Source organism: Leguminivora glycinivorella, chromosome 7, assembly GCF_023078275.1.
Source record: "Leguminivora glycinivorella isolate SPB_JAAS2020 chromosome 7, LegGlyc_1.1, whole genome shotgun sequence".
In the NCBI taxonomy this organism is placed as follows: Eukaryota; Metazoa; Arthropoda; class Insecta; order Lepidoptera; family Tortricidae; genus Leguminivora; species Leguminivora glycinivorella.
The window spans coordinates 22,761,087-22,774,835 of NC_062977.1; positions in this window are offsets into that span (position 1 = coordinate 22,761,087).

Here is a 13,749-nt window from a genome sequence, read left to right on the forward strand (position 1 = left end):
GAGCTGACAGTGCAAACCTTTGCGTCAAAATACAGGAAACAGTGTGAATTTCACAAAAGTTATTCAAGAAAACTATTAAAAACTAAGTGCATGGTCGTAGAAAAAGTATTGTATGCAACGGTGTTTAACTGTGTCAAAAAATACTCGTGACGTCTCAATAACAATTTTCGGCTTCGCCTCAAATTGTTACCCACGCCACTCGTCTTTTTTGACCTCCTTTAAACGCCTGTTGCATAAAATACTATTAGAAATTTGTTACCAAATGGTGCTAATCCTGTCAGCGACGTCTAAAAAAGGTCTCTTTTTCGGATAGTCAAGTAAAAATAACGACAGCCTTTAAATAGGTAGACACGCTAGCCACACGAGTCCCACAGGTGTAAACATTGTTCTGCACAAAGTCGTGTATTCTGTACACCGGCTTTAATATGTACGAGAAGATAAGCCGCACAAGTAATGCGACCTTCCCACGCGGCGTATCGCAAAACACGCAACGCCGACCTATATTCCGGCGTGAATATATTCATGTCATAACGCGTATATGCTAAGGAGAGTCGATGGAGTTGCCAGGCTGTGTTATATCTACATATGGTATACATTCGGTTATTGGTTTGTAATTGCAACTTTTTTGTTACCTCAATTACACCAATATAAGATCACTTCAATAAATTGGAAAATAAGCGCTGAAATTTCTTAGCATGATGTTGAGATTAGATCATTTAGTATCACTTCCTCTGTGTAATTTTTATTGTATGTTTGCGCTTAAGAGTAAATTATTAATTATAGTCTGATAATCACTAAAAAAAATGCGGAAACTAATGAAGGCGCCAACGTACGTGAGAAATATCTAATACGAAAGTGAAAAGACGTAGGTAACCATTAAATGGATATTCATCATTTTATCGTCTATCGGTCGGAACGACTGTGAGATGTTGATTTTATGTAACATTTAGATATACAATAAACTAATAAGGAGCAAACATAACTTTCGATTTCGCTTGTCTTAGTTGTCTTGTATTTTGGCGCAGAACCGCGCCTCAGGCATTCGAATTTCGAATACATTTTAAGCATTCAAGCATTCAACCTTCTCTTATTTACACGGTCTTTTAAAACTGTCACGGTAGCATTTTAGTGGCGTTAACCCTTTGAACGCCGCACGTGTAACACGCCATCGGAGTTCACAAATGTTGACATTCTAACGGCACGTGGAATTGACGTGTCAAAGGAAAAAGTTGCCTTCGTTTTTAGACATTTCCAAAGTATTTTTAACCTACCTAATGACTCAAACCTCAGATGCTGGTTCAATATTTTTGGATAATCTAACCTAAACATAGATTTATGATAGCATAGCCGGCAGATTGCACCGTATTAAGAATAAGAATGACTCAATTATTGTATTAAAACAATAATATTGATTTGTTCATCGCAATAAAAATTATAATCGCATTAATTACATGATGAGCACGTAATCTTAAGTGTTGTCTTATCGAGTCACGGACCGAGGCCGCATCACGTTTGTTTCCGATCACGTTCAAGATTTAAACGAAAACAGAATATTATTAACTTATTACATTCTTCATCAACTAGACCTCTGTAGTACAGAGTCTGTACCGATAAACATACATACAGATAGCATATTACCCAGCTTTGGATTAGCTTTGCTATGCTCAGTTTGAGTCTAGGTCGATCTGTGTACAAGGTGGACAGCTGGACACCAATATTAATTTATGAATGTCATATTTCAGATAGATCTGGTGGTGTCGCTTAAAGAATTCAATAATCATGTAGGTACTGACCGAAAGTAGACCTACACCTTTTTAAATAATATTTGCGATGGTGTAGCAAGCTGCATAATTGCAAACACATTAATAATTGCAGAATTTACAATGTAACTTGTAACAAAGAGGGTTCAAAACTTTGTCAATGCCACCAAACAACGGGTGTACAATATGAATATTATATGTAGGTATGGGACAGTAAATTAACACTGGAACAAAGGATAAGGCATGTTTAAAAAGGCGTTGATTAACAAACAATAGCAGATATTTTATCGGCCAGTCCATAACTGGCTTATTTTAGTTTTAACCGATTGACATCGACTGATCAACATAATTATTAGCTAAGCGCTTGTGTGATAGTCGACAGTGAGAAAAATAGCGGCAGACAAGAGGTTAAGTGAGGTTTTATGTGGTTCATATAGTGCCTTTGACTTTATGGATCAAATAAACAATAACTATTAAGAGGCAAACGAGCCTAAAGACAAGCTGTACTGTCGTCCATGTAAGTTGCGTGTACACGTCAAATGCAGTAGCTGATTATATAATATCACACACCAGCGGTATTTGCATTGATAAATATCAGCGCTAGGAAAAATTTCAGCGTTTTAACGGCCACATAGAAACAACAAATTTTAATAAAACGACCATATATTTTATATAACAAATGTATCTTTATAAAGATTAAAATTGGCGAATCCTAACGGCTGATTGATGGAGGCCGGCGCGCCCGGTGGCGTTAATCCAGACATATTAGATTACCATACGAAAGCTACAAATATTGATGATTTTTTTTGGATAGCCACCGACGAGTTTCGTGGAAATTTCCAAACAACAAGCACATAATTTTAAAAGGTTTAAAATTTATATAAATTACGAGTTCTGCTGCTTCAGCTGTTAAAAAAGCAACACTGCAATGTCAGAATCCTCATGTTTCATTTACAAAAAGGACCTTATTATCAGAATTTCTGCTGACACACACACTTACAATTGAAAAATAAGGAAACTTCAATGCTGAAAAGCTACATCATGTAGCCGTGACCAATTTTAATGACTAGCACAGATATAAATATTCACATCAAAAATAAAATATTTAAAATAACATTTATATCTATGGGACGCCTGCTCAAGAAAGACAGAGTACTTTTCGCGAGCCACATCTTGGCAGGGTCGCCATGTGATGTGGGACGTTGAATGAAACGACTATCTCGGAGTATAGAGTTAGGCAGCGTTCCCACTTATGCGTCGCGTGTCTCGGGGCGCGCAAGGGGCGTCCGCGCCACGCCGCTTAAGTGTAATTCAAAAAACGTCTCCTCAGTACATTTTGTATAGGAAGGACGTAAGGAGCGCCGCCAAGCGGCGCGGCGCGCGCCCCGCCGCCGCCACGCCACCTGGGGCGCGTCTTACGTCTTTCCTATACAAAATGTACTGAGGAGACGTTTTTTGAATTACACTTAAGCGGCGTGGCGCGGACGCCCCTTGCGCGCCCCGAGACACGCGACGCATAAGTGGGAACGCTGCCTTATATTGAATCAAATAACGTAAGTGACACCTTTTATACTAGAGCGAGTATGTACATGTGAGGGTAAGGTGAAAAAAAAAATGAAAATGAAATATTTATTTTTCAAGTAGGCATATATTTTTCGGTGTTGCATACAGTACACTTTATAAACAATAGTTTTCTTAATATACATCCTTCTATGGTACAGTTAGAGATGGGTAACTACCCAGGTAAATACCCGACGGTGGGTATTTACCGGGTAAATCTAAATATATAAAAGAAGAAGCTGACTGACTGACTGACTGACTGACTGACTGACTGACTGACTGACTGACTGACTGACTGACATATCAACGCACAGCCGAAACCGCTGGTCCTAGAGATTTCAAATTTGGCACGTAGGTTCCTTATATAGTGTAGAGGAGCACTAAGAAAGGATTTTCCAAAATTCACCTCCTAAGGGGGTCAAATGGGGGTTCAAAGTTTGTATGGGGAAACAAGATTAGTTTGACTATTCTATTCGAAACTTCACAGGAAGATTCCTTAAGACATATGACTGAATACGTGTTTCAGGTTTTTTGAAAATTTAACCCCTAAAAGGGTGAAAAGGGGGTGATAAAGTCAAAAAATCAATATGGGTATCGTTTTTATAGTTTATCGGGTCGCTGATCACGATAAATACAACGTTTTTAAAATCTAACGAGGCGGAAGTGAAATACCTTCTCCCCCGTTGTGGTGCAATGGGGTTTAAATATCAAAAAAATATATAAAAGAAGATATTGACTGACTGACTGACATATCAACGCACAGCCGAAATTGCTGGTCCTAGAGATCTCAAATTTGGCACGTAGGTTCCTTATATAGTGTAGAAAAGCACTAAGAAAGGATTTTTCAAAATTCGCCTCCTAAGGGGGTCAAATGGGGGTTCAAAGTTTGTATGGGGAAACAATGTTAGTTTCACTGTTTTATTCGAAACTTCACAGGAGGGATCCTAAAAACATATGACTAAAGACGTGTTTCAGGTTTTTTGAAAATCTAACCCCTAAAAGGGTGAAAAGGGGGTGATAAAGTCAAAAAACTAATATGGGTATCGTTTTTACGGTTTATTGGGTCGCTGATCACGATAAATACAACGTTTTTAAAATCTAACGAAGCGGAAGTGAAATACCTTCTCCCCTGTTGTAGTGCAATGTGGGGTTTAAATATCAAAAAATATATAAAAGAAGAAACTGACTGACTGACTAACTGACATAATATATCAACACACAGCCGAAACCGCTGGTCCTAGAGATTTCAAATTTGGCACATAGGTTCCTTATATGGCGTTGAGGAGCACTAAGAAAGGATTTTTCAAATTTCTCCTCTTAAAAGGGTGAAATGGGGGTTCAAAGTTTGTATGAGGAAACAAGATTAGTTTGACTATTTTATTCGAAACTTCATAGGAGGATTCCTAAAGACATACGACTAAATACATGTTTCAGGTTTTTTGAAAATTTGACCCCTAAAGGGGGTAAAGTCAAAAACACAATATGGGTATCGTTTTTATGGTTTATCGGGTCGCTGAACACGATAAATACAACGATTTTAAAATCTAATGAGGTGGAAAAGAAATTTTCTCCCCTGCTGTTGTGCAATAGGGTTAAAATATCCAAAATAGCCATAAGTATAGGTTTAGTTTTTATCTTTACTCCTGGTTCAAGAGATTTCAAAAAGACACGGAAGTTCCTTAGAGGAAGTTCACCTCCTAGCACGATAATTTGACAGGGACAGGGACAGGTACAGGGACAGGAACGGGATAGGGTTAGGGATAGGGATAGGGAAGGGATAGGGATGGGGATAGGGATGGGGATAGGGATAGGGATAGGGATAGGGATAGGGATAGGGATAGGGATAGGGATAGGGATAGGGATAGGGATAGGGTTAGGGATAGGGATAGGGATAGGGATAGGGATAGGGATAGGGATAGGGATAGGGATAGGGATAGGGATAGGGATAGGGATAGGGGACGGGGACGGGGACGGGAATAGGGATAGGGATAGGGGACGGGGACGGGGACGGGAATAGGGATAGGGGAGGGACGGGGACAGGGACGGGACGGGGACGGAGATGGGGACAAGAATAGAGATAGGGTCGGGGATAAGAATAGGGATTGGGGTCGGACTAATCGGTTGGCAATCGATATCTAGGCAGTGTAAAATGCAGGTGGCTCAGTGCGAAGGGATTAGTAAGTAGGCATCGGCGAGTATCCTGCATCCGTAATAACTATTACATTCAATGTGCTGTAAGAAGATCGTTGTTTGCTTGCCTTTTAATGTTTACGTTTGCAATAAGTATAAGCAAAATGGAAAAAATTGTAAGCGACAATGCAAGGAAGTACTTTTTACCAACCGACCATAGCGTCGACATACTGGATATGTGGGTTGTATGAAGTTTCCTCAGTATAAATATTTATATAGGTAAATAAAATACAAACATATTCGTACCTACTACCTACGCTGATGTGGTCGCTGTGTAACAATTCTACAATCATTGCAAGAATTTCTTTTAAAACAATAGTAATATATGTAAGGTACAGTCAGCCAAAAAAGTGGTTGACCACTTTTCGATCAATAGAGAGAGATCGATCAGCAAATAGATCAGTTACAATGGCCCCCCAGTCGAGAATTGCCCCGCTTTACCTTAATCGAAGTAATCGCGGACAGATGTACCTACAAAGAAACCTACGGATCCAAATGAAAATCTTATTTTTTGTAAACGTTTCAATAAACGTTCCAAAAAAGTGGTTTACCACTTTTCGATCAATAGAGTCGAAAAGTGGTAAACCACTTTCTTGGCTGACCGTACAGCAAATAGATCAGTTACAATGGCCCCCCAGTCGAGAATTGCCCCGCTTTACCTTAATCGAAGTAATCACGGACAGATGTACCTACAAAGAAACCTACGGATCCAAATGAAAATCTTATTTTTTGTAAACGTTTCAATAAGAATACTTTTATTACGCGGGCGAAGCCGCGGGTAAAAGCTAGTACCCGATATTTACCTACCCGCGGGTAAATACGCGGGTATTTTCATTTTTCTTCCAAATTCGACGTTTTTAAATGGTGTTTGGGCTAAAATAGATTCATTTAGGTCAGTCTTTGTAATTGTACACATAATGTTTATTCAAATTGGGAACGAATAGGTTGCTATGAGATAAAATGTGATTTTAGTGTATCACTCCAACTATAAAAATCGTGTAAAATATCATTCTCTGACATACCGAAATAATTTCAAATGCTTTTAGTATAAATTATAAGTCTGATAAATTAAAACTATAAATAAAAATATGTGAATAAAAATATTTTAAAAATCTCTTTTTGAAGCTCATAACTCATACATAGTGTGTTTTATGACAAAAATGCATAGAAACTTTTTTGTAGGAAATTGTGTCTACTTTAGTTCGTACATACAATACTTTTCGATATTAATGATAGTTTCCATGAAATATGAAAAAAATACATTTTACCCCCCCTAACCCCACCATAACCCCCTCCAACCAGTACTAGGAAGTTTTTCTTTATCGTATAAATACGACTATTTAATAGAATCTAAAAAGCACACATAAAACATTTTTTTTAAATTATTTTTAAAAATATACATTAAAACTTCTGTAAACTTAATTGTATATTTGACTGAACAGTTTCGTTTTAAATTGTGTATAATAATTACAATCACTAACTTAGTATTTATCTCCATTTTAACACAAATCAGCATGTCCAACATGAAATGAATCTACCCGTCGATTTGGGTAGATACGGGTAAATACCGGGTAGATAGGTATTTACCGGGTAAATAGCTGGGTGGGTAAATTGGGTATTTACCCACGACCCATCTCTATACAGTTGACTACAAAGAGATGTATCCATTTTTTCACCTTATTGCATTGTAATAAGGTGAAAAAGTGTATACATCTCTTTGTAGTCGACTGTACTACTATTTATTCCGTACTCGCATTAAAAACAAATAAACCACCGCCCTAGAATCCAACTCGATCGAAAGGCGGTAAGGACATAACAGCCATTCATTCTTATCGCGTAACAGTTACAGCCACTTAGCACTCTGGTGCGAGATTGCACAACTTTTACTAGCGCCGAGTCAATAGCACGTGGTAGCTTGGTAAGACAATTAGTTGTAAAGTAAAACATATGGTTGTGGGAGTTTGTTTTGACCTTAGGTCACGTGAATTATTGAATTACAACTGACGATATTGAGATATCGAAAAGATATCTCCGCAAGACAAAGCTAGATATATTTCAAGTTTTAAGTTCATTCATACTATTTTTTTAAAGCCTTAAAGTTCGATATACAAATTTAACTTTTTGTTTCCAGCCATGCCATGCCAATCGTTAACGATCCATAGAGAACAAAAGGCAACTAATATGGAAGCGTGATGGAGAGATATAAAGCGTTTCGTTATCGTAGCGCAACGTCACGTTGGCTAGAGATGCCTAGCTGGTTTTGGCTTCACTATATCTATTGTAATATCTCTATAGAATAATATAATAATTAGCACGTGTTAGGATCTAATGGCTATTAGCAGGATTAATCCCGCTAATCGGGCTAATATGGAACAATGCAATTAAACAGTAACCGCACAATACCCTAGTGTCCTTTATTACAATACAACGTGTCTATTGATTGACACATTAAAGTACTTAAACTCGTTTTCATAATATTTGATTCTTCTAACTCTAATAAGGAGCATAATGGTAGTTAAACTTAATGATATAGTCAAAATATTTCTCAGAATAATAGTAACCGTCTTCACGTGCCCAAAAAATACAATATACAATGCGAATTTATAAGGAAAGAAGAATAACGTCCTAACACTCCTAACTGTACATTTATTTACACAGGTACATATACATATTTACTTATGTTCTATGACCTCATTTGTCCTTAGTCCTTACAATACGACGACAAGTAGGTAGTAAGAACTAAAGTATCGATGCAAGCAAAATGACTCGTCTCGGTTGAACGTGACTTAATAAGGAAATTTTATGTAACAAACACCGTAAAAAGTAGTAAAAACGTTTAAGAACGGAGCAATCTAGTATCTTCCACTGAAAAATAACAGAGTTAATGAATCATTCAGAAAATGATAGGGATAGCAAACGTTCTTAAATTCAGATCTTCAGGTAACAACCATAAATAAACCAACTTTAGAGTCAAACTGAAAAATTTAACAAAGCAAAGTTCATTTACAAAAAATGCGATTTCTTTAATGCAGTTGTCACTTGGAGACTGCAGCGGCTTCTTATTTTTGGCCCAGTAGCATCCTAATGAGCTCATTTTTAATAAAGTAGTCTCAAAAACTTGCAACTCTATAGTACCTATCCCAAGCTGGGCAAAGACCTCTCTCTCTCTCTTTCAATTGCAAGAAAGGAGCCCTTTCTTCTTCTTCTTCAACCTAGTATTTTCCCAGCCTAGCGCCAGGGTCCGCTTTCCTGCTCAGCCTTTTCCACTTTGCCCGGTCTTCGGCATCCTGAGGTGAGAGATAGTTCTCTTCCAGGAGCCCTTTCTATTTTTTTTTTCATTTATTTAGTAAACAAACAGTCACATACAAAAGCGTTTAAGTTCTTAGATTACAGAAAGATAGTTCCATTTAGTATAAAGTACACGTAAAAATATGTAACAGGTGTCGAAACAGGGCTTGTGCGGCATTGCCCACAAGTAACAGAATGAACAAGGTGACATAATTCTAATACACAGCTAAGGAAGTAATCTACATTTCTATGGGTATGAATTGTGCAATGTTATAAAACATAAATAAGTAACTTGCTTTTCGTTATTATCCACTATGGGAAAAAAATTGGCTCAACAGTCTACTACTATATGTACTAAATGACAGTGAGAATATATCAATATTTCAAAATTAACATTATCATCATAACAGGCTCTTCTAAAGAAAGTATTTTTGGCGAAATTTGAACTACTGAAGCTAATATGCTATTTTGAAGATTTTAAGCAACAACTGGTTAATCTCTCAATAACCTAACCACAAAATTAAAATTTTGAAAAAACCCCCGACGGCGACATAGTGGACCGATTTTCATGAAACATGGCTAAGAACACTCCCGACTAACTCAGCTTTCAAACAAAAAAAGCTAAATCGAAATCGGTTCATCCGTTCGGGAGCTACGATGCCACAGACAGACACACACACAGACAGACAGACAAACAGACAGACAGACAGACAGACAGACATACATACAGATAGACAGACAGACATACACACAGACAGACACGTCAAACTTATAACACCCCGTCGTTTTTGCGTCGGGGGTTAAAAATTAATCCAATCTGTCATGCGATCCTCGGTTTCACTCGTGACGCATTCCGTGATGTCAAAAAATATTTAACGATAACCTAACCTAACCACAAAATTAAAATTTTTAAAAAACCCCCGACGGCGACATAGTGGACCGATATTCATGAAACATGGCTAAGAACACTCCCGACTAACACAGCTTTCAAATAAAAAAAAACTAAATCGAAATCGGTTCATCCGTTCGGGAGCTACGATGCCACAGACAGACACACACACAGACAGACAAACAGACAGACAGACAGACAGACAGACAGAAAGACGGACAGACAGACAGACAGACACGTCAAACTTATAACACCCCGTCGTTTTTGCGTCGGGGGTTAAAAAGCGACTGCCGATCTATCGTGACACCAAACTAAAATCTAACATAACCCGCTAACATAACGTCCATATTTTGTCTCCAACGCTCATAGGGCAAAGGTAGACAGATCCTAGTCGGTTTCAAGTGGCGCGTGGCTAATGGAATCGCAAGGCTGAAACAATTGAGGCGCCACGGCCACGGGCCGCGTGCTCCCGCGCAGCAATCCGTCGCGTCGCATTCCAACTTTGAAAACATCGTTGACATTAACCTACGTTTTCACATTATAATATCCGATAATGGAAAAAGCGCTGGTAGCCTAGCGGTAAGTACGTGCGACTTTCGTTCCGGAGGTCGCCGGTTCGAACCCCGGCTCGCACCAATGAGTTTTTCGGAATTCATGTGCGAAATGTCATTTGATATTTGCCAGTCGCTTTTCGGTGAAGGAAAACATCGTGAGGAAACCGGACTAATTCCAATAAGGTCTAGTTTACCCTTCGGGTTGGAAGGTCAGATGGCAGTCGCTTTCGTAAAAACTAGTGCTTACGCCAAATCTTGGAATTAGTTGTCAAAGCGGACCCCAGCCTCCCATGAGCCGTGGCAAATGCCGGGATAACGCAAAGAGGATGATGATTGGATGTAGGACCGGAAAAATGGATTAGTTACAATTGCCCCCGTCGAGATTTGACCCACTGTACCCACAGAATATATAATAGTACAAGTACCTGCACCTTACCCTTACCTTTGTACTGTACCTTAAGCTTACTATGGCAAATTCGTATAGTGGTTGTTAATAATATGGTACACAAAGGCGACAAAAAATATCTGACCCGGTCTTATTTGTAGAGCCATAATAATAATGCAGGTGAGGTAACTATACATGACTGTCTAGTGTCTACAGCTGTGTACTTGTGTAGTATACATATTAGGGTTTAGCGAAAAAACACTTTTCTGGAATTAGCAAACCTAATAGTTATCAATCAATGCCCCTTAGTCTATGAAGCCTTTGTGCAAATTTTCAGCCTTTTAAATCAACATCTTCTGCCTCCGCATTAGGTTTGAAATTTTGAAAATCTCATACAAACCTGAAAATTCAACTTTTAGATAAAAAATGTTTTTCGGCAGTATTATGTTCAGTATACATTATTGATACATATTATTACAAGAAACTACCAAAAATTGCGAAAATAGCGTTAAAAATCGCCAATTTTCAGTATTTTAGCGGCTATTTTGGCGAATGTACTGAAACTAGACAGACTTTGGCGATTCTTGACGCTATTTTCGCAACTTTTTGTAGTTCCTCATAATGATATGTATCAATAACATATACTAAACATAATACTGTCGAAATTTTTTTTATCTGAAAGTTGAATTTTTAGGTTTGTATGAGATTTTCAAAATTTCAACCCTAATGCGGAGGCAGAAGATGTTGATTTAAAAAGCTGAAAATTTGCACAAAGGCTTCATAGACTAAGGGGCATTGATTGATAACTATTAGGTTTGCTAATTCCAGAAAAGTGTTTTTCGCTCCACCCTAATACATATATTAATCCATTACGTTAAAATATATTCATGTAACTTATTATAAGCTCGCTTGAAGCTTAGAAAGTTTCTTGCGAACTTCCCGGAAGCTAAAGAAATCAACTTGAAGGGTTTATTTAATTTGTCGGTTTTCTCCAAACCCTGAAAGTATGTAATTAATATACCTCTAATTATGATTTATCAAGGATAACAAGATAAAGCTTATTCAATTAGTGAACTTCGATCCAGTTACCTAATTAATATTCTGTAAATTCGTATGTATTGTCAAATATATCCTGTTGGAACAAGGATTTCATTCAAATAATAACCACTCAGATAACCTGACAAACAAACACAATGCAAGTAATACAAGTAATACAACATATAATCGCCCAACTAATGTGTAACGAATTAAATCCAATGGAACGTACTAAGTACAAAATGATTACTTGATTAGAGAACGGTTTTCCGCTTCGCTGCATTATTAATAATATACCTGAATATACCACATGGTGACGTATATCTCAATTATGTTATGACGTCATCATGGACGCGAGAGGGCCTACCACGAACCACGTTCGACGTGTCGCCTCCATGTCACACTTACATACGAAATTACAGAGAAGCAACACGTCGAAAGTGATTCGCAGTAAGTCCTCAGAAGAAAAAATATGAAGATATCGCATGCCGGTGTCAATAAACAAGCGAATATGCAATGTCAATGTCAAGCGACAGCTACCTTAGAATTGTATTTGTTATCGCTATTTCGCTTTAGGTTATTCTAATAGCTAAGGTAAATGAGTCGAACGCTTCGATACTGAAACACTGAGGAGTTTTTAAATTTGTTAGGAACATACGAAACTTCACTATGAAGTAGTTTTTACAGGTAAAACGCTTCTTCTCTCGTGACCAAACCAAAGTTGGTCAACTGATTCTCGAGTTGCAGAAGACACGAAAAAAATTTAGATACCTACTTCGGTACGTCCGAGTTCGACTCACCTCTCTGTAATCACAGGACGGACGTCATAAAAGAAATCTTACGCGACACCGAGAAACGGCCAAAATAAAGGCCCGTTTATGTAAATTTATGTCACGTTCTATTTTCGAACCGGTGTCACGTGACATTGCGCGCGCACCGATTTCATTTAAATAAATCGCTTTAAATGCTTCTTTATGTCAGAACAATGATGTATAAGTACGAGTCTGAATCATATTGTTGGGTTTGGCAGCGAACCGATTCGTCTCTAGTACAATTTGTAACGAATCAAATACGAGGCGTGGCCAACATCTGTACTATGTCACATTATAGTGTCACTTCCTTTTGATGACAGACTTTATTACGATGTTAACAACGTCATAAATGTATAAACGTTAAACTTGGCACATACATAAATTGCAGAGTCTTCGCGAGATAACATGAATGTTAATGAAGTTTAAAACAACTTCCGAAATCCAAGATGCATTTACTCAATTTGCATCTGACCTCGTTTCCAGTGTTTCTAAAATGCAAAATATACTTCCTACAGTCTAAAAACATTTTATTACTGGGTGATGATATGAAATAATCTACCTAGATAAATGAGACACGTGGTCTGTTAACCGATTAAGATGTCGCAGCATCGCAGTGATTGACAGATGACCAAATTTTAACACGCCCTACCAGCATTTGATAGTGAAACATGCCATGTAACGTTCGATTCTGTTCGTTTAGTAAGAGTCAAGTTGACATCTTGTTACGTTCCACTCACGTGAAGAAGTATTAGATTTTGAATGTCAATTCCACAGAACTTAATTTAGATAGAATAAACAAATTCATATATTTGTATATGGGCCGAGCGTGTCAAATTTTGTACTGAAGTTGATTCTTGCCTGTAATTTTAAATATGTCTCAGGCTCTTGACTGTTCATAATTTTTGTGTTGTTGCAATTGAATATCACGTAACGAGGCATTTTTTGTTTTGGTTGACTTCAACTTACAAAAATTGACGCCCGAAAGCTGCAAGCTGCGAGTAAAGACGGACAACTCAGTGGATTTCACTGAGTTCATTTGACACGCTAAGTAGATACGTTTGCTTGATCTATGGTATATATGACATCTGTGGTCAATTCAGACGGTTGAGCAAGTTATTTTATATCATAAAAGAAACAAAGATAGTCTTAGTTTTCGTTCTCCCTATACCTAATCTTAGGTCTCCGATTCTCCTCATAGCATTTAAAAATCGGTGGACCTGTTTAAGCATGACGAGATTGAAGAGGTAACATATTATGTTAGCAGGGATCTAAGATA